Genomic DNA, 27,446 nt, shown 5'->3' with positions numbered 1-27,446 from the left:
CGCGATTTGGGCGGGTACGTGTATTTCGGGGGTGCGCGGGAAGTTCCACACGCGAATGAGCGGGGTACGTGTATTACGGGGGTGCGCGGGAAGTTCCACACGCGATTTGGCCGGGTACGTGGATTCCAGGGGTGCGCGGGAAGTTCCACACGCGATTTGGGCGGGTACGTGTATTTCGGGGGTGCGCGGGAAGTTCCACACGCGACTTGGCCGGGTACGTGGATTCCAGGGGTGCGCGGGAAGTTCCACACGCGATTTGGGCGGGTACGTGTATTTCGGGGGTGCGCGGGAAGTTCCACACGCGACTTGGCCGGGTACGTGGATTCCAGGGGTGCGCGGGAAGTTCCACACGCGATTGAGCGGGGTACGTGTATTCCGGGGGTGCGCGGGAAGTTACACACGCGATTGAGCGGGGTACGTGTATTACGGGGGTGCGCGGGAAGTTCCACACGCGATTGAGCGGGGTACGTGTATTACGGGGGTGCGCGGGAAGTTCCACACGCGATTGAGCGGGGTACGTGGATTCCGGGGGTGCGCGGGGAGTAGCACACCTGAATTGCACGTGTGGGTCCTCCCAGGTGTACCCTCTACACCCTCCACGGCCCCTGCAGGTGGCTCACACCACAGGGGCCTACCCAGCACATGTCCTGCAGGCACCCCATCCACCATGGCCATGCCCACCAGCCAACCCACATATCAACTAGCACTACTGCCCACCAACGCATGTCCCCCTGCACCCCCAGCCACCAGGGGCAGCCTCCAGCAGGCCCCCACCCATGTCTCCCCCCACCCCCACCCCCCACCAGTGCAGGGGCAGCCTCAAACAGGCCCCCACTCATGTCCCCCTGCACCCCCACCCCCTAGCATCCAGGGGCACCCTCCACCAGGCCCCCACTCATGTCTCCCACCACCCCCCAGCATCCAGGGGCACCCTCCACCAGGCCCCCACACATGTCCCCCTGCACCCTCACCCCCCAGCATCCAGGGGCACCCTCCACCAGACCCCCACACATGTCTCCCACCACCCCCACCCCCCAGCAGTGCAGGGGCACCCTCCACCAGGCCCCCACACATGTCCCCCTGCACCCCCACCCCCCAGCATCCAGGGGAACCCTCCACCAGGCCCCCACCCATGTCTCCCACCACCCCCAACCCCCAGCCACCAGGGGCAGCCTCCAGCAGGCCCCCACCCATGTCCAACTCATGTTCCCCACCCAACATGTCATCACAGTCCAGATCCCTGGTCTCTATGGTCAGCCCCCAAATGCAAAACACCCACCCGAGTATTGCATCCACCCACTCATATTCTGCAATTACATCATAGAACACCAATTGCAAGTTCCAAAACAAACGCATGTCCCTCACATACACCCAATGGGTGTCAGTGATTCTCTAAACACATAACATGAAATGCATGAAAACAATGAGACACCACACATTGAAGTGCAACAAATAAATAATGTATTAAAGGAAAGATGAATAGAAACAAAAATGAAGAAACAGAAATGTGAATGGAAAAAAATGAAAAGAAGCATGTCCGTTCAAAAAAAGAAAAAAATTAAAGAATATAGAAATCCAAAGTAATGTAGTACAAAGTCAATGTCCACCAAACAAAATCCAATGTGAAAAAAAAAATTATAAGCCATTGATCCATGGATAATGTCAAAAAAGAAAGTATGTACAAGTCCACAACTATGTACAATGCAAGAAGCCAGGGTCCATCATCCCAACAAAATAAAGGAAACCTAACTAACTACACTAACTAATTAAAAAAACTATATACAAAAATGTGGCCAATGTCCAAAAGGTCCAAATGAAATAAAAACAAAAATGAAACTTAACACTACCTACATAACTATGTACAAGGGCAGCGGGCTAGTTCCACGGCTCACTTCTGGATGTGCCGGGCCAGGGCATCATCGAACTCCTCCTCAATGTCCCGGAGGCGGTCCTCCTCCATGGCCCCGAGGGTCCGCAGGGCCGTCGACGTGTCCACCTCCAAAGCCCTGCGGATTGCCTCGAGGCACTCGACCCGCCTCAGGGCCCTCTGCATGGAGTTCTCCGCCCTGACCATTGAGAGCCGTGCCTCTTCCGCCCGCTGCCGCTCCGCATCTATGGCGTGGCCCAACCGCTGCCACACGGAAGACACTTTTTGTCCTGGGTCCTCCTGCCCTCCGGCCGATGCCTGCCCCTCCGATGTCGAAGGCCCCGAGCCTTCATGGCTCCCACCATGGTGCTGCTGCTGCTGTGCCTCTGCCCCTGCACTGCCTCCTGCTGCCTGCACATCCTCCGCCGGCTGGGGTGCAGTCGTTGACGTGGCCACCCCTGCTGGACGTCCGACTCCCGACTGTGGCAGGGATGCCTCCTCCACCAGCCTGGCCGCACCGTCAGAGGCAGCTCCACAGGGCACCCAGGTGACTGATGGGTGGGAAGATGGCACAGAGGACGACTGGTGCGTAGGGGGTCCAGCTGAGGAGGGGGTCGTGGCAAGCCCCATCAGACGGAGGAATCCGGCCTGGGTGACCTGTCCCAGCAGGCTGACGTGGTCAACGAGCCATTCGAGATGACCTGCAGTCTCTTCATGAAAAGACTGCAGGTCACCTCGCATGGCCCGTTGACGCAACACCACTCCAGCCAGGACAGGCTCAACCCGGGCCTGGATAGCCACGTCCGCAGGCAGAGGAAGGCCAGTTGACGTCAGCTCATCCCCTGCCTGAAAACTGGTCTGGACATGGGCATCCCTGCTGGTGCAAGATGATGCAGGGACAGGATCAGGGACAGGATTGCACACAGGCACCTCCGCGGCGGCCTGTGCTGCCTCCTGTCCCTGGTCCTGCACTGCACCACTAGCACCAGTGGGATCCCCACCCCCAGACCCCGTCTCCGGTGCTTGCACGGCCTCCTCCTCCACCAAACCCCCCACCAACCTGGATGACTCTGTGCCATCTTCCCCCGTTGGGCCCTGTGGGGTCCCAGCTGCCCCTTCTGCTGCCGAGGAGTCCAACTGCAACCTCCGCCTCTTGGACCTCCCCCCGGCAGCTGCGGCCTGGGACGCGGCACCGGACTCCTCACTCCCCGACGAGATGACAACCTGGGAGGGGAGCCGGGCCTTGCGTCTCCGGCTGGCGGTGGGATCCCCGCCGCTGTGCTCCACAGCACCTTCTCCGCCCTCTTCATCAGTTGACGCTGCAGACAGGGAGAAACAAAACACAGGCATCAGGGCACTGTACAATGTACACATACACACATGACAGTTGTACATGAGTGGCATTGGCAAACCTCTGACATGTCATCACAATCCCCAACACACATGTCATTACAACTTGCACACACGAGCCATACCACAGCCATGTTGCAACTGCCAACACCATCCATACACATACAACAGCATCAGCAGCCAAAGGTGAGCCAGACATCACATGCAACACAGGAAGTGCACCACACATGTACACACACCACCACACTTGCATGCATGTGTACACCTCTGCTAAGTGTCGCAGTGTTCAGACGGGCATCCATGTCACATCTGCCCATCAGGCTTCCACATACCGCTGTCACATGCATCCATGTTGCATCACTGTTGCACCCTTGTCAAATACACACACATGCACATGTACACAGCGCTGATACAATCAGCTGAAAACAACATACATGCGTGACATCACGGACATGTCTACTCACATACACATTCATACAAACTTGTGTGCCCACACAACTGCATTTGGCATGCAAGCCCACACACACAGGCACAATCCATGTCTCACACATTACAGCCCTCGCATGTGTCAGCCCCACGGCCCTGTACACCCGCACCCATACTCGACCCCATACAAACAGATGTGCAACCTGCACACTACTGAACAATCACCACACGCACTGCTCACAATCAGGATGCATGTACACTCACCGCTCGACTCCAGACGGGTCTGCCTCTCAAGGACCTGGACGTGGAGCGCTGGGGATATGTGTTCCAGGACCCTCATCTGTTCTTCCGACAAGTGGCCCCGGCGCCCCTTGGCATCCGCTGCCTTCAAGAGGCGCCGGGCCTTGGTCAGGGTCCTGGACCTGAAGTCCTCCCAGCGCTTCTTGACATGTTGGAAGTCGCGGACTGCCACCCCCTCCGCGTTGATGGCAGTCACGATGTCAGTCCAGATCCGAGTCCGTCCTTCCTTGTCGGCGCGGCAACTTCCGAAGAGGGCATCATACTGCCCCAGGACTTGCTCCACCAGGACACCAACTTCGGTGGCACTGAAGCTGGTGCCCCTCTGCCTCTCTGGCCGGGGGTTGTCAGTGGTCACAGATGGAGTTTGCCCCGACATGACAACCCCAGAGGCAGGAGTGGGTGGGCAACTGGGTCCTGGGGCTGGGCTGTGGAGCGATGGAATCCCAGTCGGGAGTCTTTGGTTCCAGCAGGGGTGGTCACACCAACAGCACCCCTGGCTGATGTGCAGGCAGCAAATGGCAGGGCACGTGGGCAGCAGGCAGTCAGGCAGCAGCAGATGGCAGGTGGGAGCGTGCTCGGGGCTCTGGGGGGCAGTAGTTCGGCCTTCTGGGCAGGAGCGTGGTCTTCCGTGTGCTTACGCGTGGCCAGCTTGATACGGAGTGATTTGGCACGTGAAAATTCTGCACGTCAGCGTGTAATTTGAGGAAAGGCCCTTAGCGCGTAAGCGCGTCTGCACGCATACGCATTTTCATTGGACCAAAGGCCCTCAGCGCGTGAGCGCGTCTGTGACGTGACGTGCGAGGGAGTATCCCTCATTGCACGTGATGACAGTACACACGTGGATCCCAACCAATCGCGTGTGAAAGTTCACGGGACCCCGGAACACACGTACCCCGGCCAATCGCGTGTGGAACTACCCGCGCACCCCGAAACACACGTACCCAGGCCAATCGCGTGTGGAACTACCCGCGCACCCCTGAAATACACGCGCCCAGGCTATTCGCGTGTGGAACTTCCCGCGCACCCCTGAAATACACGCGCCCAGGCTATTCGCGTGTGGAACTTCCCGCGCACCCCTGAAATACACGTACCCTGCTGAAATCGCGTGTGAAACTTCCCGCGAACCCCTGAAATACACGCGCCCAGGCTATTCGCGTGTGGAACTTGCCGCGCACCCCTGCAATACACGCGCGCAGGCTATTCGCGTGTGGAACTTCCCGCGCACCCCTGAAATACACGCGCCCAGGCTATTCGCGTGTGGAACTTCCCGCGCACCCCTGAAATACACGCGCCCAGGCTATTCGCGTGTGGAACTTCCCGCGCACCCCTGAAATACACGCGCCCAGGCTATTCGCGTGTGGAACTTCCCGCGCACCCCTGAAATACACGTACCCTGCTGAAATCGCGTGTGAAACTTCCCGCGAACCCCTGAAATACACGCGCCCAGGCTATTCGCGTGTGGAACTTCCCGCGCACCCCTGAAATACACGTACCCTGCTGAAATCGCGTGTGAAACTTCCCGCGAACCCCTGGAATACACGTAGCCCGCTTGCCGTGCTGGTACAGGGTTAGCGCAGCCCTTTGCGCTGGATTGGGGATTTTGATGGCTTTTCCCTGCGCGGAAGGCGTTCTTGGGGGCGTAACTGGCGCTGCTGCAAGGTCGCTGCGCCACTGTGCGCCACGGCTGGTTTTGGTGGCTGGAATCCATGAATACGCTGTGCGCGGAAATGTGTTTCGGCGCACGCGGCTGGCGCAGACTACCGCACGCGCACACTGTGCGCCAGCCGCGTGCGCCACTTGTGCGCCGAATTCTATGAATTGGCCCCTTAGTGTCAGGAATAGGAAATGTCTGGTTGAAATGTGAAGGTGGCCCCAGTATAGGGATGAGAATTGGAGCTAGGAGCAGTCAAGTAGCGGAATTGGCAGCCATTTATAAAGCAATTGCTACTGCAGTTGATAATAAATGTAGTGAAATTGTCCTGGTGACTGATTCTGACTATGCACGAAATAGCTTTGTGGAATATTTACCTGGCTGCCTGGCTGGAAAGCGAGACGCATGATTACATTCAAGACAAAGCCACTTAAACATGGAAAAATGATACAAGCCATAGACAAATTGGTGTCAGAGAATGATTTAACAATATACTGGAGGAAAATTTGTGGGCATTTAAAAACTCCATGAGAGGATAAGGAGGGGAATGATAAGGCAGATCAACTGGCTAAAATTGGGGCTGTGATGGGAGAATTGCTACCTATTGAACATTTACTTGGTAGAATACAAATTGATGCAGTAAAACGTTCTAAAGCAACAAAGGAGGTAGATCAACCAGTAGCGCAATTGAGTTATGATACACCAGACCAAGAGCTGATTGGGGCACAAAAGGATGATCAAATTTTGGGAATCTATTATAATCATTTGATAGATCCTGAACAAAACCCTTTAGCAGAAAATGATTGCATCGGAAAAGAAGAGTTGAGGGTGCTATTAAAGAATAAAAAACAAATTAGACTACAGGATGGACTCATGATTAGAGAGTCCATAACAGGACAGATACAGTGGGTGGTACCCCTTTCATTCAGAGGGTTAATGCTACACCATGCACATGATGCAATAACTGCAGGCCACAGAGGTTCACAAAAAACACATATGTCCCAAGATGTGGAATTATATACTAGAGGATGTCTAGTATGTGCCTAATTTAAACATGCTTCACCAATGCATAGAGCTCCATTAATGAAAAGAGGCTTAACTCTTCCATGGTCAGATTTGCAAATAGACTATGTAGGACCTGTAAATAGGTCGAGCAGGGGAATTGTTATATTTTGAGAGTGGTCTGTTTGATGTCGAAATGGATTGAGTGTATTCCTGCACCAGATTGTAGTGCGCAAGCAGCAGCTACATTACTGGTGAATCAAGTGTTTTCAAGGTTTGGGTTACCACAAAGAATAGAATCAGACAGAGGAAGTAATTTCACAAGTGCTCTAATGAGTAAGGTATGGCAAAAACTGGGTGTGAAAAGGAAATTACATATTGCATATCGAGCTGCTTTTCTGTGGGAGTTGAAGCTGGAATAGGTCTGTTGTGAACATATTAAAGATATTTCTACAGAAGCAGGTTCCAGCTGGGATTTACGTTTACCTTTGGTTTTGATTGCAATCAGGTCAACTCCTGCCAAAGCAACAGGTGTTAGCCCACATGAGGTTTTGACAGGTAGGAAAATTGTATTACCACAACACCTGCTATACAGAACACATGAGCAGACACTTGTGAGCGCATCCACAGTTCATGAATACATTGATGAACTGAGGAAGCATTTACAACATGTGTTTGCTTTTGTACAGCGAAATCTAGAAAGAGCTGCTGACAGTGCAAAGTCATATTATGATAAAAAGACATCATTGAAAGAGTATTGTGTGGACGATCAGGTGTCTAAATTTCATTTTGGAAAAGCTAAACAGAAGAATTCCACATTTTTGGCAGCCTGGCAGGGGCCATTTCAAATTATAGATAAGATATCTCCCGTAGTGTACACAATTTTGAAAACTAAAGGTGAAACAGCAACAGAACAGTTTGTTCATGTAAACCAAATTAAACCCTGGCACCCCAGACACGAAATTGAAAGGCTTGAGCGTGGAGAAACAGATAAAGTCCCTTGAATACATAAAAGAAGGTAAGATAAATGGGTTTAGTCAAAGGGCAATGGCAGAGAAATAAAATAGAGTATTGATTATTACATATGTATAGATGTAAAAAGAAAAAATGGAAGCTGAAATTAATGGAGTTGGTTTCCAAAATGAAAATGTATTAAATGTTGAATGATATTTTATGTATGTTTGTTTTCTCTTTAACATGTGCTTAATTTCAGAAAGCGAGAGGAAGAGGGCAAAGTGATTTATGGAGTGCATGGATATATATAATTTTATTTTTGGCAAAAGGGTGAAATTAGTATTGTGCTATGTACTTAATTTGTTTCTTTTCTATTTGATTTAGACTATTGATTAACACATTTTGGCTTGGAGGTCACGGGATCGGAGAACACGGGAGACGATGGAGTCCTGGAGTCCACGCGGACGGATTCTGGAGAAGCCCCGGAACGGGGCGAAGACCAAGGCTACAAAGCAATCAGCATTGATGATGACGCCAATAATATGAATAATTATGATGACATTCGGAGGGAACTTCAAAACTTTTGAAGCACAGGTTGTCAAAGAGCCTGTACCAGCATCTGGTATTGCGGTAGAAGAAGCACCAGGATTCATCATGAGTGATAGAAGGATGATTTTCCAGAACATTTACATACCATTGAATCCTGATCCACTGATGGAAAAACATTTTAATAAAACTGGAATTAAAGCTGAGCAGACTAAAGAGTGGCTGGAACTAAGGAAAGAAGACACTAAGCAGTCAATAAGAGATATGTTGATGCAATTGGAGAAAACATTTGTGAATTCAGCAGACATTAAGAAGAGGAGAGGAAAAAGAGGAGCAGTAATGCTTGCAGTCTCATTGGTAATGTCTATAATTGGAGCCATAATAGGTACCACAATGTCAACAGCCAATGCCATTTCAGTAGGGACGCTGAGTACTAAAGCACAACAATTGAGTGTTGACCTAGAAATAATACAAAAAACTTTAGATGGAATTAGAGGGGGGTTTAGATGAACAAGTAAGGTTCATAAATGAAACTGCGATCATATTGAATGAACAAGCGGATGTAATTCAACGAGCAACTAAATTTATTATTAAGCATGACAGAACATTGAGTGAGATTTTGAATATAATGAGTCATGTTGATAGACTGTTAACAAATTATATGAGAGAAGTTCAAACTGCAATTTTACAATTGATTCAAGGACATATACCATTGTACTTTGTTTCACAGGATATTATTCATCAAATGATTGAAAGGTTGACCAGGAGGGAGATTGATGTGGTACAGGTAAACATTGCATTTGAAATGGGTAATGCAATGCCCTTATATGTGGACCTGGAAGGTTAGAAATATGGTTTTTACTATGCATCCCATATGCCCCTGAACCCATTTATCAAACTAAGTGGGTACACAATGTGGGATTTTGGCAAGAGGATAAATTTATTAAGATTAAGACTCCAGAAGTGGTGGCATTTCAGTCATGGGAGCCTGAGGTTTACTTGATACCAAATTTGGAAACTTGTGTGAAATTTAAAGAACATAATTATATGTGCCCAGGTAAACCGTTTATTCCTGATGCTACAGATGCTATTTGTGGTTTGAAATTTGACCCAAGTATATCAGAAGGATGTGAAGTAATTATTTGCAATATGAGGGGTGAAGAATTGGCACAGGCTAAGATGGTCAAAGGTAAATGGTTGGTCAGCACCTGTATGAAGAATGTTACGGTCGTACACTTGGAACATTTGTGGTCAAACATGTGAAATATAATGTATTTTGTTTCGATTGGAGGTTTAACATTATTTCATGTTACGAATGACATTTGGGAAAGCCAAGTAGAAAATATTAAATTTTTTCAAAGGGATGCATTTCCAATAGACCCGGATGTGGAGTTCTTATTGAATCATAAAGAGAAGCATGGGGTGAAAATGAATCTAATAAAGAACAATATTACAGTTAGTAACTTGGGTATAATAGAAGTGCAAAGGTTTAATTGGGGAATCTGGGGGGAATGCTCTATAGTGGGCTTAGCTGTCCTGGTGCTAATAATGGGAGGATGGTTGATTGTTTTATCAGTGAAGATGAAGATGTTGCTCATGTTAGTAGATACACCGGGGAGAGAAAGATATCCCAATACGCATACATTTTAAAAGAAGAAAGAGAGCAAGTTGGGTTTCTTCCAATTGTGGCTTGACCCATGGCCAAATTCTCAGAAAAAGGAGGGGATATGTAGTATCATTTAGCATGTTTTGGAGTGCAGCGCCACTGCATGAGGTCACATTATTACTGTGATGTGGTACAGAAAGCCTTGTGTTGCCAGGGTAACATATGGACATGTATATGAAGACAGGCTATCTATTTTAAAAGCACACCATTTTTTTTATCAATACCTACTTAAAAGCACACCATTTTTTTTCTCACTTGAAATGCCTCACTTACAGGAGACACATTAAATACTTGATTAATTAACTTAACTAACAAATACTAACACAATTCTAACTCCTTAACATTATAATGTGTTCATGTGCAAAATGAGGCAGGCTGAGATTCATTTTTAAACGTGTAATTTTTCTTTGCCCTGTTCACTGTCTTTGCAGGAAGCAAAATTTGAATGCCAGGAAATCAGTTAGATACAGTTGCTTTCTGTAAAAGTGAGCTATTGTTGAGGAAGGAGGAGATGATACTATGAATTTTGATTGGTGCTGCGTAAACTTAGGGGGGTAACAGAGGTCTTTTGGAATAGCTCTGACAGAATTACAGGGAGAAGACATGTTGCGGAGCGACAGTGAGGTCACTTGGCTGGAGCTGCTGTGAGATCGCCTGGCTGGGCTGCTGGGAGGGGACGTCCCAGTTGCATTGCTGACCTTCAGAGATTGGGGTTTCCTAGTCACTTGGCACTGGCTTGAGAATTCTGTGTTCTCGCTGTGCACTTCAAACTTCAAACACAAAGAAAACCCTGGGCTCATTCATCGAGGGCGACTGGCCAAGGGAGATCGCGTGTGGGAGAGCTACAAATAGCTGGTAAATATACAAATGGAGTGAGATTGCTGTGACTGCCGGACAAATGATCTACTATTAGGCAGGCAGTGTAGCGATAGGGAATTCTCCTGTGTTTAACTGCCACGTTTTAATGTTGCAAGACAAATGATGTAATATTTCTTTTTCTTCTTGAAAATGTAAAATGAAATTTGTGGTATTATTGCATTTGTTTCTCTTATGTTTATTTCAGAAAGGATTGTCTAACCAGAATGGTAATGTATCATTTTGAAATGAAATTGTGATAACACACAGTCTGCCTAAGAGTGTTCTTGCTTCTGTTCTTCATTTGGTGCTTCTAAAAAACAAAAAAAAGAAAATACTCTGTAGGGGAGGGAATGATGTTTAATGTGCCAAGTTTCCCATACAGATGAAGCAATGTTATGAGCCATTATAAATAGTTGTGCGCGTTATTCCACTCAAGGTATGTGTGTGTGGCTTCTGAGTGGAATATAATGCAATAGTCTGCTGAGCGTATATGAATCAGCAGGGAGAGGCCTATGGAAACATAGTCTAACTAATGTAAATAATACCACATGTTATTGTGAATACTCTATAGAAATATAGTCTCACTAATGTACATAAATTAGTGATAATACCACATGTTATTGTGAATAATTTATGGAAACATAGCTCACTGGTGTAGATAAATCAGTGATAACAGCCGTAGGTGGCATTCTATATGAAAATGTGGTGTTTCTGAATAATGTAGGCCCAAGGCCTCTCTAGTGATCACACGAACAGACCAAGCAAGAAGAAGGGGTTTTTGTATATTAGGGCCACAAATAAAAAGAAAGCTATGCTCATCACTATACCACAACAAAATGCATACCAACAAAATGTATTTGTGTACGGAAAAATGCATCATCACCATACCACCATAAAGCCAAACCCAATTTAAATGCAAGGAGTAGTTATTGCTAAATTACCTTTGTTTTTGGCGGTAAGAAAATACCACTAGGCCCCAAATTTATACAAAATACCCTACAATACTCTCCAAAGTGTGTAGCTTATTTAGAAAATGTTTGGAGTTTTTAGTTACATAATGCAGGAGGAGATATAGTACAATATTATAAATGGTGAATCTCTGACTTGATCTATTGCAGTAATTACATTTGTAACTGATATTTTATAATTATAATTATAATGAACTAATTATGATAATATCTATCTATATATGTGTCTTAATGGAAATCATGTCATTATATTTATTGAACAAGCTTTGCTATAAACTGTCATCTGTACATTTTATACATTATGACAGGTTTAATTGTAAACCAAAACACACAAATATAAAAATAAAAAAATACCCTTAAACCATCTTTGAAAGTTGGTGTGTTCTTGAGGCCATCCGTGACAATAGAATAAAGATTAAGCCAGTATGATGGTTAATGTTATGACAAATTGAATATGACATGTGTAAATACATGGTATCAATATTGACTTTGACAATACCTATTTCTTGCCCCTATAAATAAATAGTTTGTGGGGCAATGGTCAGTCTATCCATTGTATTAAAACTATTCTTAGCTAGGCGTAGAAGCCCCAGGAGCTTGTGATTTAGCTTACCACTGGACATTAGACTAAGAAGGTTTGTTCCTCCTAAAATAGACAATTCACTTGAGCTATGTCTCACATTCTGACACTTCTTGCCAAGAGGAATCGCCCTATGTTATTGATAGGCCTTTTATAGGCCCTGTAGGAGTTTATCTCATTCTGCCCTGAACCTACCACTCACATGAAAGAATCACACATTCTGGGGGAACCCGCCACGAGTAACCCACATTGCTCAAGAGAGGGGAGAACTATCCTTAGAGATGGTGTCTAGTCAAAGGATCGAATCTAAAGGGTCGACAGGTCAAAGGATCGACACCAAAGGGTCGATAGGTCAAAGGATTGAATTTTTTTAAAAATTATATATATTTTTTTAGGTTTTCGTTTAGGGTAAAAAAGTGGATTTTAGCAAAAAAAAGGGGGTTGTGGGGACCCCCCCAAAAAAAAACGTGAAAAAAAAAAACATTTGATCCTTTGACCTGTCGACCCTTTGGTGTCGATCCTTTGACCTGTTGACCCTTTCACTGTCAATCCTTTGACTGGCAACCCTTAGAGATCTGTTAGCTTTATATTTCATAGATCCCATATCTCATCAGTAAATCCCTTAAGTTTAGAAAACTGTGTTTTTGTTGATTTGAATAACCAACCTGCCAAATAGGCCCACCCGTTTATGTTAAACCCTGCTCGGTTCCACTGCTACCCTACTCACATGTTTTTTTCTTTCAGAACAAAACTGATCACATTCCATTTACTATGTGTACAAGTGTTTGGTTTCCCTCTCCCTCTGTCCGGTTGCAGAATTATATTTTCTTTCTATTGGCTGCGGCAAATAAAATGTAAGGAACAAGTTGCTTACCTGTAACTATTGTTCTCCAGCAGGGGTCTGGCATGGATTCATAGGCTCATGAATATTCCCCGTCGTCAGGCTGTGAAACCTCTGTGAAAGTATGAACAGTTTCACTTTCACTTACAAACTGTGTTTCTCCTCTAAATCAATCACTGTACCCTGGGTATGACCAAGAGAGCCGCAGAGAGTTAGGAGGGAGGGTTTGATGTGAATCCATGCCAGACCCATGCTGGAGAACAATAGTTACAGGTAAGTAACTTGTTCCTTCTCCAGCATGAGGTCTGGCATGGATTCACATGCTCATGATTAAAGAATACATAGCAGTACAACAATACACAACTACGGGAGCTGGCTAGGCTCAACAGAAGCAATTTATCTTACCTCAGGAACAGACTCACCTTCAAGCGAACAGGTTGCGAAGCACTGCTTGGCTGACCGTGGACTCCTCTCTGAAATCCCTGTCAATGCTGTAAAATCTCATGAAGATGTGTGTGGACCTCCATGTAGCAGTCCTGCAGATGTCCTGCAGGAGCACACCAGACAGGAACACCATCATTGCAGCGATTGCTCTGGTGGAATGGGCTTTCGGATGGCCGGGCTGTGGTTGGTTCGCCAACTGATGGCAGTGTGTGATACAGTCGGAGAGCCACCTGGAGATGGAAGCCTTGGATACAGCCTTCCCATGGTTCACAGGACCAAAGTACACAAACAGTTGAGACGTCTTCCGAAACCTTTTTGTGCGTGCCACATAGAACTTCAGAGCATGAGCAACATCCAGTGAGTGCAAAGTCCTTTCAGCCGTTGATTAAGGTTTGGGAAAGAACACAGGCAAGACCAAAGGCTTGTTGAGGTGGAATTCCGATGGAACCTTTGGCATGAACGAGAGGTGTGTCTGCAACACCACCCTCGGTTCATGAAAAGTCACATATGGCTGCTTGCAAGATAGGGCCTGAATCTTACCCATCCTCCTGGCAGAGGTGATGGCCATGAGGAAAGCCGTTTTCCATGAGATGAACTTGAGAGGGGCCTGATGCATAGGCTTGAAGGGGGACCCATTGAGCCTTGTCAGCACCACGTTGAGTTCCTTCGACGGGGCAGGAGCCTTCACCGGTGGGAAAGATTGGAATAGTCCTTTGAGGAACTCCTTAACAAGATGGTGGGACCAAAGAGAAGATCATCCTAGAGACCTGGTGTAGCGGGACATAGCCACTAGATGCACCTTATTAGAGGTGTGCACCACCCCCACATTGGCCAAGGACAACAAGTATGGAAGAATCTGTGGGACCGTGACCACGTAGCGAAACGCTTCCACTTGTGTCCGTAGCACTTAAGTATTGATGACTCTCTGGCTTTGGCAAGGACCTCCTTGCAGTCCACCGGCAACTCATACCCTCCGAACTCTAGGGCTGCAGGAGCTAAGCCCTCAGGTTCAGTGGTCCTGGGTCATGATGCAAGATTGCGTCTCCTTCGCTGGTGACCAGATCCGCGACCACTGGAAGCTTGACCAGAGGCAATGTTGATAGGCTGAGAATGTCTGGGTACCAAATCTGCCTCGGCCACACCTGGGCGACAAGAATCATCCTGCATTGGCACTGTTTATGTTGATTGATGACTCGCAGCAGAATAGGCAACAGCGGGAACGCGTACAGGAACAGGCCTTCCAAGAGGAAGGAGAACACGTCCCCCATGCCCTTCGGCACCTGCTGGTGAATCTCCGTCATTTGGAGTTCATCGCCGTTGCATACAGATTGATCTGGGGTCTACCCCACTTGAGGAAGATTCGGTCCACCTGGTCCTGCCAAAGTTCCCAATCGTGGCAGAAGTGCAACTGTTTGTCGGCCGATGGAGAGAAGGAGCACACAGGCTCTGTTTAACTAAAATAGTACTTTTTATCGAAAAAGCATGAAAAACGTAGAATAGCTCATGGAGCAAAACACGAGGACTCCCAGCACTTGAATGTGCTGTAAAAATCCGAAGATGGCTGCCAGAGGAGGGACTTAGGGAGAAGGCAGTCAATGGCTGGGGGCAGTATGACCCAGAGTACAGTGATTGGTTTAGAGGAAAAATACAGTTAAGAGAACGTTTTTTCTTTTACTGAGGATTACCGGCCTGACGACGGGGACTATTCATGAGCATGTGAATTCATGCGAGATCCGATGCTGGAGAATTAATTTTATTCGGGACCTCATGATTATTGATGAAGTGGCTGCCTTGCAATTGGACTCACAAAATGACGCCAGTAGTACTCTGTAGAAATAATTTCATAAGCAGGGACATGAAGCATTTGCAATAATAATAATATATTAATGTACTTATCTAGCGCTTTCACCAAAGTGCTGTACATAGATTTTTTTTTATATGAAAATAAGATTACGAAATCACAGCTGGTACTTATTTAATAAGCTCGGAGGGACGAAAACCAGCATCGAGCACTTTACCTGCTGAGTTACCTTACAAGCAATAAAGTGAAATGGGAAATATAACAAACAGACCATGATCCCAAGCATTAGGATACTCTCATGACCTGTAAGTGACATGAATTTTTGTGTGGAGACTTTCTTCTTTTGAATGCTTAGTGAGTGTGCGCTTTAGGTATGCCATTGCTTTCCTAATCACATCACTCTTCTCCAGTCTCTATGTTAAAGGTTTGGCTTGAGCTACAGAAGTGAGAATGCCCTGCCATGGACAACAACGCAAAGGTTTCTCTCTAGGCAGTGTACCCCATTCACCAAACCACTGCATCAGAGATCACTCAATTGTCGGGTTCTCGAGCATCATTGTTCACAACCGCAGCCAAATAAGTGTTTTCCTTTCCTGAGGCTATAGCTCTTGAACCACAAATCTATTAGGTTTCCTACAGCCTTATGGAACTGACACAAACTATTAATGTAGTCCTGGTTGCCTCTTTTCAATTTAAGAAACTTCTTGCCACGTGAATTCACAATCTCTTGAATCTGTCAAAGTGCAAATTGATCCCTCAATTTACCACATTCTCTGTTCATACGAACTAAACAAGTAACAACACAGTGATTCTCTCAAATACAGTTACCTATGGTCAAAAAACCTTGAGCTCATTTTCATCCTTCAGGTGTCCACAAATGTGTGGCCTACAGTTTTCCTTTGTCATCTGCTTATACTAGAAGGACAATGAACTCAGTCAATGTCTCCAGCTAACTTAATTCAAGCTACATTGATATGACCTTTATCCAGTGCAACACAGTGATGACCTAAAACATTTGAAATCATATTGGTAGAAGGGTGCCCATAAGTGCCTTTAAGACAACATACCAGTGCTCTATAAAACTTCTGTACCCGGCGCGGGATATGTTAAATGAAACAAACACACCGATTGGTGCATTTGTGAGCCTTACCACACTGTAAGCCCGACACGTTCTTGCGCGTCCCTTCTGCCGGTCTTCGGTTGTTTTTTTTTTTTTCTTTCAGGCCAGCATGGAAAGGCAGAAGGGAATACATGTAGTCCCATCTCACCTTCCATGTCGTACATTTTCTGTGTTTTCTTTGGCCTTCACGGAAAGGGAAAACGGACTACGTTTCCCAGTCCGCGGCAGCCATTTTTTTTCTTCGGGAAACATCCTCATTAATACCCTTCCATATTCTGCACACATATACAAATCAAAAAGGTGAAGTACCCCTCAGGGGAACTCGGAGAATATTACAAAACTGCAAAATTCATTGTTCATCAATATTTCATTATTCACTACTTCAATTACAATATCTAATAACTAGTCTAGCTATAGATTGTAGGCATATAACAATCGCCTGATCTATTAGAGTTGAGTACAAAACACATCCATATTACATAACATTACTTATAATTATAATTGTTATTTGCTAGAGCGCTTAATACCAACAAGTGGTTTCTAAGTACAGGATCAGGATTCAAACCTGTGTTGCGCTGCGCTGCATTGTCTTGCTTCCAAAACAAACATGTTGCAGCTGAGCTATCTTTCTTCCCCTTTATAAACCAAATTATATAATGTCGACACAATTCATTCAATTTCAGAAAATCATGTCACTTTTGTATAAGCACCGAAGAGCAACATAAGAATAAAAGAAGAAAAATAAATAAATCACACAACATATTCAACAGAATAACTTAAACAGACACAATAAAAATAATGTAATAGTGATGAACAATTAATTTTTCTGGTCGAATGCCCATCTTTCACGATGAGACATGGCAAATGTGTAATTGTGCATGTTAAGACGGATTTCTGAACTCTGTCCTGGAGGCTCAGAGGTTCAGAAGGCCAGCCTAGTTTCTTGGAACAGGGTAACCTCTGGACAAGCCAGAACAATCAAGGTAGCAATCGCGGCGGTCAAGACTAGGTCTCAAGAGGGGTGAGGGTGACTGAAAGCCCGCAATGAGCACACAAAGCAAGGACACTTACAAATTACTCCAAACAGGTGTTATATTAAAAATATATACACATTTATTACAAGGCCTTTGTAACATTGACCGTAGCGAGAAATCACAATAAAACTCCAGTAAACCAACACATACCAAACCAATACAGTATATATACAAATACAAACGAGTCTAACGAGTTAGACGCACGAAAGGTGCAGACCACCTAGATGGGGAGGAAAACAGGCAGTGCGAATAATAATTAGACCCAGTCTGCCTTCAGAGGCACCTAACTAAAAGGAAGTCCAAACCCTACGAAGAGTGGAGCCTTGTGCCCAAAAGTATCTGCACACGCTGGTGCCAACGGTGCAAAAAGGGGAGTCTCTTCGAGGGAATCATGCAGTTTAGTTCGGTGAACAAATGAAGATGAACGGAGCTCCGCAACTCAAGCGCAGCCTCCAGTGGGGGCAGAAGCAGAGCGTGAGTACGGAAAGGCGTGCTGTTAGACACAGCGGGGAAAAGCTATGGGCTCCTGCAGCAGGGCGACCAGTTCCTAGCGATGCTACTCACCGGTCCCCGATGCAAGCAGACCCAAGCCTCTCCGCGTCAGTTTCAGTGCTGGCAGGTTCAGATAAGAGCAGGGGACGTCTCTTTGTCGTGTAGATTCCGCAGCAGCAGAAGTTGAGTTGAGGCCTTCCCAAACGCAGTGAACCCGCACAGTTTGTTACCACAGCAGGGCAACGGAGCGGCCGTGTGTATTCCAGCCAAATGTACACTCCTCACGTCAGACCTGGGAATGCCAAGTGTATGAATCGTGTGAGAGTGACAAGGACTCGTAATACCACACAACCTGACGGCGGTTACAGAGCAAGACTCCTGGGTAGGCTGGTCAGTCTGCTGGATGGCCCAGAGACACTTCCAAAGGCTTACGTGCAGGAGATGGTGAAGATGCCGAGAATAGTTGTTCCCACTATTCCAAGGGTCGAAGTACCAGTACAGACCTTCTTGTTCGATCCGAGGTAGAAAGGGTTTCACCAAGCGACAGCAATGCAGAGGAGCAGTCCTTCAGTGGGTCACCAGCGATTCCTCGGTTCAGCCTCGTGGTTGCAGGATACTTGGCTCCTGTATTCCTTTGTTCGTGAGAACTCAGGAGATCGACCTCGTAGTGGCGTTTCCAGCCCCCTCTTATCCACGGTTCCCTTTGCGCCAAAACGGAGGGGACCCAATGGGAGATCCGCTCATAAAACACTCACACCATCTGTGGACCTCATCACGGACCACGGGGGTCCAAGGCATTCACACCACCCTAGACTCTCTGGCGCCCAGGACGTGTATTGGGACCAGACATCCCAGCCCCCATCGTGGAGGCACACACGGGCCTGTAGAAGCCCGCGAAAGCATCTGTGTTTCGCGGGAAAGTACATGCCCAAATAAGGAAGGCCCTGGGTCGGCTCGACCTGGGGGAGGTGAAAGGGGCAAGACGGTCAGCGGACAGGACAAAGAGCCTCGTGGTCTGGCCATTTTGGGAGCCAAGCCACCATTTTGGGCTAAGCGCGAGAAACACGCTTAAAACGCCAAAAGGAGCTCAAAAACACAAGAAACGATCTCTGCCACCAATCCCGTCCGTGATTCACTTGCACCGTTCATTTACAATCCAAAGAGAGTATCTAGGGCCTGTAGAAGACTAGCGACCCAAGAGAGCAGTAACTTAGCTTACAGTGCCCTCTTGTGCCATGTTGCACGAAAGCTGCAACATGATAAAGAAACTATGGAAAACAGCGTTTCCCGGTACTGACTGTTTTAAGGGCATGTCAGTTTCCCCGTAAGAATGGAGCGAAAGCCCAGAGGAGTGCAGCAAAAGGCTGCACTTCTCTGGCAAAGTCTAGATCATGGTGAAAGCAACAGCAAAATGTTTAGGGGTTGCCACATGGAAGGAAAATTAGCCACAATTAAGAAATCTTTCCTAACAGTGAACATACCCATGAATACCTCTTCATCCCTCTTCCATTGACCGTGCTGTCTCTGACTTTCAATTTATACTTATGACTCATTTCATAAACACTAACCTGCTCACAAATTCACATCTTCCCCTCCCCGTCCTCAACCTTAAATCACTTCTGAAATTCAGACCCCCAAAACAAACATACACTGCAATCTACGAAGCTGATGCAAATTATGGACACCTTCCTTACTGCTAGCCTATGAAAATTAATTTGCTTACTCAACCTGTGCATTGGACTCAGCCACATCCTCCTACTTCACAAAGCATCTGCCCTTCAATCTGTGCTCAGAACTTCCAAGCCAATAGCCATTGCCTGCTCCCTTTCTGGTATTGACTTTTCCTCAAAAACCTCTAAAATGTGTGACTCTCTCACAGCCCTCCCCTCTCTCCCTCCCCAATCTTCCTTCTATCCAAAACCTCTCCCCTACCTGTTGTACGCTTGACTACTCCTCCTCTACCTCTTCTACTGAATAAGCACTCATCCTTTGCAGTGCCAATCCATCTTGCACTCCTATCAAACCATTTCCTACCCAAATGGTCAAATACTTGGGCCTCATTACGAGATTGCTGGCAACCTCGTATTACTGTTACTGTCGCCTGACATGCTTGTACAGGCGGCGGTACGGTAAATTCTCATTCCCATGGAGTGCCATAGGACTCTGTGTGAGTGCGAACCCTGATGCACCTGTATCGTTGTTAACTGTGTTGGTGCTGCAGTGAAAAACCTGCTAGTAGGAGCGTGAACTCCCGTCAGGTCAGGCCTGCTGGGGGTTCAGTGCCCGTACCGGCAGGACTCGCAGTGACCCAGTATGGAAAAGATACCCGTAACATGTTACAGGCACCTTTATTTCCAGACTGGGACACTTATAATGAGGCCCTTAGTCTAAATCCATTGCCCCTGTCTCTCTGAGCACGTTAACCTCTTTAACATCTTTTTCTCCAATGAACTCTTCCCTGCTGCTTGCAAAGCTTTCAAATCTGCAACTATCTAACCTCTATTGAAGAAACCCGCTGCTGACCCACACTTCCTAGCTAGCTATCACTCAGTTTCTCACCCTCCCGCATTATTCAAAAGTCCTTCAGCGAGTGGTCTGCGACCAGATCAATAAGTACCATAAGAATAATGGCCTTGGAGATCCACTTCAATCTGGCTTCCGTAGTAAACACTCCACCAAGACTGCACTCATTCATGTCTCCATCTTTCCATCTAATGCTCACCACTTCAAATTCTCTTCTATAGTCTTCTTTTTTTAATAGTGCATTTGGTTGAACAAAGAAACTTTTAGCACATAAAGAAAATACTTTCAAACACACATATATCTAGAGTTACTTGACATAAAACAAATATTCCATAAATACTTCACATAAAAACATATTCCATGGGTATTACAAAGATATTCTTAGCATCACTACTCAACAATAACCATCATAAATCAATAATACCAAAAATGTAATAACATTGTATCTACAATTAGTATAAATAATCAAAATCCATTATAATAAAATGAACACAGGATTCTAGGTTAAAACATTCACAGACCTCAAGGGGAAGACCATATACTCATCTACATGCCTTAGTACTTAGACTCGAACAGTAGTTGAAATAGATGCAAAGCCTCCTTCCAAATATAAAAGGCTGCAGCCGTTAACACAAGAGATTCTGGTCCACAGATACTACTCCAGAATTGCTTCTTCTCGACAAACTCTATAGTTGGACTGCGATCTATATTACCCTTTAAAATGCACTTTTTAGTTTAGGGCAAGCGATGAGGATATCTCGGGTAGACTCTACTGTCAAATTACATAGGCGACAGAGTCTATGCTTAAATGGGATCCCAATCCAGCCACAAGTGTGCTCCCGAGTTGGGAGAATAGTGAACCGCATATAAGTGATAAATCTTCTCAGCTGCATAGAACATAATTTGGTAAGGTTTGTGCATGGAAAATTAGGGTGAAAGCATTGGATACTACACAATGCATAATTATTTTTGTTATGGAGATTTCTCAAATTGTTATCTGCAACCCAAACTTTAATTTTATTTTTAAGCATCACCAGAGCATTCAGGAGGTCAATCAGTTGTTCTATAGAAAGTCCTAAATTACTCAAATGGTTTGTTATAGCAGCATGTTGTTCTTGTAGAAATCGGTTAGATTCCTCATGCTGATATTTAGAAATTAAACGCAATAACGATTCTACTGACAGTTGGGAAGAATACAGAGAGTGTGACAATTTACAGGATTGTAAAAGCCATAAAGATCTCAGAGAAGAAAGTCCAAGCACACATCTTAATGCTTCCACTGGAACCGATGATGGTACACCAAGTACAGAACGAAGAAGCAGCCCCTCCAATTTCTCTAGCCACATTGCTCTAGACTCAGGAAGGACTGGTAAGCCATAAAGAACTCCTGGGACCATGCTAGTCATATAGACAGTAATGAGACTTTCAATGTTATAACCTCCCTTGTTACTAATTCACTTTTTTAAGGCTAACCATTTCTTTAAAACTTTGGGCATAGTCATATCACTATAAGAATTCTGTTACAGACAAGATTTGATTGGGATTCAGAGATGCATGTATTTCTCTACCATTTGCAGTGGTTTTTGGTTAATGGTCCATCTGTAGGGTTCTTTTTTCTGCCACAAATGATTACAATTTTGGTTTCAGTGATATTTATTTTAAGGTTATTCTTCTTCATATCAAGTAGCAAGGCATCAATATAATGTTGGGGTATAGTCAAGCAGGACTGTATTGGCTGCATAGCCCAGCCATGCTACCGGCATATTCCCAATTGATGGGGGAAAATGACAAGCTTCTCCACATACAAGAACCATATCTAAAACATATAAATAAAATGGCAGGCGTGCGAGTACAAACCCCTGCTTAAGACCTCGGTTCGTTGGAATATGTTGCGTTAACAACACTTCTTCATTTAATCGCACTACTACCGAGGTGCCTAAATGAAATGTAACAACGTGGCTTCAATTCCCCAACAGCTCAATTTGTTCCTTTATGGAGATTGAGAAACAGAATCATCCTTTTGAACCGTTTTGCTGCTTTTGACACTGTTGACCGCTTGTCTCTGGTACTCACCTACCAGGACCTTGTGGTTTCGCAAATCTTCTCTCACCTGAATTACCTCCTACATGGAAGGTCAATCCTTTAAAATATCTTGTTACTTGCAAACCTCTGACCTTAAACCCCTCTCCCTCTTGGTGTCCCTCAAGGATCAGTCCTTGGACCTCTGCTCTTCATCCACTATACCACTGCCATAGGAAGAGTCATCCTTTGGTTTTCACTATCACATGTTTGCTGATGACACTCAAAGATTTTTCTCGTTTCCCTCCTTCATCATAGCCATCTCGGAAGAGATTAAGAACTACTCATGCTGTACTCACCAAAATGTAAGTCATTGCAATGCCATCTCTATCCTCCCCCCTCCTATCTGACCAAATTGTTCCCTCACTCAAGGCTTGCAATCTTCGGGTCCTCTTTGATAGCGACCTACAGCTGCAACAATGTTTCACTACCTCTGCTGCTAGTATTAACCTCCTCAGCATTCTGAAAAATTATCCTTTTCTTACTAACCACTATACACAAATTCTAATCTGCACTCTTGTGCTGAGCAAACTGGACTACTGCTGAAGCTTACTCATTGGGCTTCCTCTCTATTCCTTCCTCACTCTAGACAAAGTTGTCAACTTTGCTACCCAAATTCTCTGCAACCAACCCAGATCCTCCCCGACTTCTACCTACCAACAACATGCTCATTGGCCCTACATGCACAACCAATCTCTTTTGAAGTTCCTTCTCCTAGTCTACACATCTATCAATGGTCTTGCTCCTCAGTACCTGTCTGTTAACTCATCATTGTGTTCCCTCCAATCCTCCTCTGCACTCAACATCACTGTCCCATACCCTCCCTGTGCCCTGCGCTCTTTCTCCCTACTTGCCCCGCCCCACTGAAACCCACAGCCCATAACAATCAAATCCAGCCCAACTGTGGATTGCTTCAAAGCTTAGCTTAAACTTATTTACTTGCTGAAGAGGTAACCCCCTATTCTCTCCCCATCCTTCGTACCAGACCCCAACGCTGCCTCCAGTGATGATTAGGAATTTAATGTATATTTAGTTAGTACTCCTCTTTAGTTTGAAGCACTTGCCTCCTTTAATTATTCTTACCTTTGTAAGCCGCCTGTTTTTATATACATTTCATTTCTGTTTGTTTTGTTTTTGTCACTGATATATGTCCTAATTTTCTACACCCTCATCAACTGGCTCACTTCTTGTTGTCATCTTTATCTTATTGTACAGGCAGTCCTCATGGGAATGCTTCCGTCATTTGTAAATATGTTATTCTAAGTCATTCCTGATCTAAATGGACATGCCTTATCTTCAAATAAATACAAATATGAATAAAGGAATAAAAAAACTACAGGTTTGTTTTTCATCTGGGGAGGAATATAGCTCAGGGGCAACACATTTGTCTTGAAAGCACGACAACGCAGTGCAATACGGGTTTGAATCCCAATCCCAAACTTGGAAACCAATCTCTGGTATTAAGCGCATTATGAAAGAACAATTATAATTATAATCAGTGAGATAAATATGTATTGTTTTGATTTTACATTAGATCGTATTAGCTAGCTCAAACATACTTTTGTAATTCTGTCTGCTTCATATTTTATTGCTAATCTGCTGGTTATGAGCACGCTGCACATGATTTGGGGGAAGGGCAAGACTTACATGGAGGTGATAAGCAAAGGTCTGTTTTGTATGTCTATTACTCATCGGCCGCTGGGGGTGGTAATAGGACCACCCAGAAGCATCACTTACCGAAACGCACAAAGGGGGTGTCCCAAATGAAAGTCTGTCTGCGCCCAAGTGGGTGGGGTTGCTATAATTTACAAACATGAATTACATTTTCCACTCTAGACTCCATCTATTCCCAACCCTGAGGGCATTTTAGTTTGAATGAATGCAACACTTACCAATTGTATTTCATTGCTAGTGATATGCAGGGCACCAGGAGCAAAAATTCTATCCCTGCAAAACATTTCTGAGGATGCATCTCAATTAGCTCTATGTTAATCCCAATTCGTAATTCTTGGTCATGTTAAACTTCGGTGTGAGATGACCTCTGATACACACACCAAATTGTTGAGCGAATCAATGACTGATGTAGCATTTATCCCCATTGTGGATCTGCATCACATATAGTGGGTAACACATTAGAGGAAATCTTCACACTCACACCAAATTGTCAGTTGACCTTAACTGCCTTCAGACCCTATGGTCAGATCATTTGGATATTTTCTTTTCCCTTCCTAAAGCAGCAATGCTGAAATGTACATCAACCCCTAAAGTACAGAACATATGTCCTTGGAAACAGAACACTAGGGAAAGGATGTAATGCAATCCAGAATAGGGGCATAACAAATACAGCCAGTTTAACAGATCCTGAAGAGATTCTAGATGTAGCTACCACACAGATATCTACTGCTCTACGGCGACATTAAAGCAGGAATAAAATCTAAATCAACACATCATGACAAACGGCATGATAAATGGTTTGCATAAGAAATTAACTTGCAAAGACGTACTTTAAGAAATCTAGAAACAAAAAGGAGTATACATTAGAATCCCACTGCCAATATTGCAGCCAAGAATCAGTTATATTTGTACACGAAACGCATTTGCAAGGATAAACAGGCTTTCTTTCAATCATAAATTAGTAATTCAACAGAGATTGCAAGAGAATTGTCCTCGGTAGTAGACTAGATTGTCAATCCTCGGGCTATGACTGCCAAAATTACACCACCAGGTCTGGTGGACAACCTATATGACTTTTTGTGGAAAAGATTCAGACAATAAGATCAGCACTTCCATTAGCGCAAAATGCCATGTCAGAATTGGCCAACAATATATATACAAAGCTATTCACAAAAGAACCTCACAAGGAATTGTTTATTCATTCAAGGCTCTGAAACCAGTAAAGAAAATGAGGAATGACCTACTACAGGGAAATTATTGGGCACATCTATACATTATACCACAAAGTACCTCTAAAGACTTTCACCCAATTTCCATCAAGTATATCCTGCATTTACTCAACTCCACATTAATCATGGGCCAAGAACCATGACAATGGAAGACTATGATAGCTTTGCCATTGCTAGGAAGGACAACTTGAAATCTTGAGGATTTAAGAAATTATCGTCTTGTATTTGAGATTTCTTCCCTCGCAAAAAGCTAGAAAGAGTAGTGTTGCAACACAGAACTATGTTTGTGGAGAACTCTAAGCTTCTAGATCCAGCACAATTGGGTGTAGGTCTGGCTGTGGGTTTGAAAATATTACCTTCGCTATCATGTACCAACTACAAGAGGAGGCAGATGCAGGCAGTGCAGGGTACCTAATATTGCTTGAACTATCTGCAGCCTTGACACAGTGGACCATGTTGTCCTGCTAGAAATACTGAAGGATGCTAGATTTAGTAGCCAAGTGTTGTCTGGTTCACATCGTTTCTTCACAATAGAAAACAGGGAGCTGCTTTTGACAAATTTGTACCCAGAGATTAGCTCCTCGACTGTGGGGTGCCTCAGGGATCAGCAATCTCGCTCCTACCTTTTAATTAATATATCCAACCACTCACAATCCTGATACGGAAAAACAGTTGTTATATTTTAAACAATGCCAATTAAATCCAAATATTTTGTACATTATCTGGAGAAAGGGAGGCTACAGCTCAAAGGTTTAGATCCTGGTCATCAGAGATAGAAATTTGGATTGATAACAATTATTTAAAAATAAACCTGAGCAAAACTAAATTTCTTGTGGTCAATGGAACTTTAAAACCCTGGAATGATGTGTTATGGCATACATAAATTGACCTCTGCCCATCGGCAGGCAGTAGTTAGAAATTTGGGAATCCTGTTGGACTAAGATTATCACTACAACCATGGGTATCCTCAGCTGTCAAAAACTTTTTTTTATAATTCAAAGAAACTAAAACATGCTCCACATTATCATTCTTTCCATATCCTTCCATATCAAGTCATGGTAATTAATTACACTTATATCAGTCAGACTTGATTTTAGCACCAAATACCAAAATATCACCCTCATACACTTGGGTCTGGGCTAACTGCCTTCTGTCTCACTACCGATCAAAGACACAGGGGGTCATTATAAGGTGAGCGGTAAGGGATACCGGGCACCGGTAAGGAGACCGGTGCCGGTAATCCCTTACCGCCCTACTACAAGGTCCCTTAGCGGGTCCCTCCAGCATTTATTTTGGTGCACCAAATACCAAAATAGCACCCTCATACGCTTGGGTCTGGGCTAACTGCCTTCTGTCTGACTACCGATCAAAGACACAGGGGGTGATTATAAGGTGAGCAGTAAGGGATAGCGGGCACCGGTAAGGAGACCGGTGCCGTTAATCCTTTACCGCCCTACTACAAGGTCCCTTAGCGGGTCCCTCCAGTAACGCCTGGTCTGACCAGGCGTTATGGACGGGACCAGTTAAGGGACCAGGGCGCACATAACGGACTTCACATACGCGAGCCAGTTGTTTGCACCCTCCCCATTCCCATTGAGCCCTATGGGGGCTCAAATGGGATTGGGAATGGCATTTTCAATGGGGATTTACTGGTCCCGCAAAGGTCAGACTACACCGGTAAGTCCCAATTGAACTAGATCGGTGTCGGACCCGTTATTGGTGGCAGTCATGGCGCAAAGCGCCATGACTACCACCAATCTCGGAATGAGGCCCAAAGTGTCCAACCTATTGCTGACTATATACTGTGCCTTCTTCTAGGCATCTCCCTTTACAGTGTACTGACATCTCTGTCGCAGCACCTCACTCTGGTGCCACAATGAGGCTTATGGAAGGTCTAGCACATCCTTCCACCATTCCCAATCAACCCCCCTTCCTCCATGGTGGGTAACATTTATATATGTGGTGCTGCAGATCTCGTAATGTGGCAAGAGAGGAAGCTTGAACCGTGACTATTCCTTCCGTCGCCCAAACCATTTGATAT

This window comes from Ambystoma mexicanum, chromosome 13 (assembly GCF_040938575.1).
Source record: "Ambystoma mexicanum isolate Mex_15411 chromosome 13, UKY_AmexF1_1, whole genome shotgun sequence".
Taxonomy (NCBI): domain Eukaryota; kingdom Metazoa; phylum Chordata; class Amphibia; order Caudata; family Ambystomatidae; genus Ambystoma; species Ambystoma mexicanum.
The sequence above is the reverse complement of the archived record's forward strand: the minus strand, read 5'-3'. Positions refer to the sequence as shown.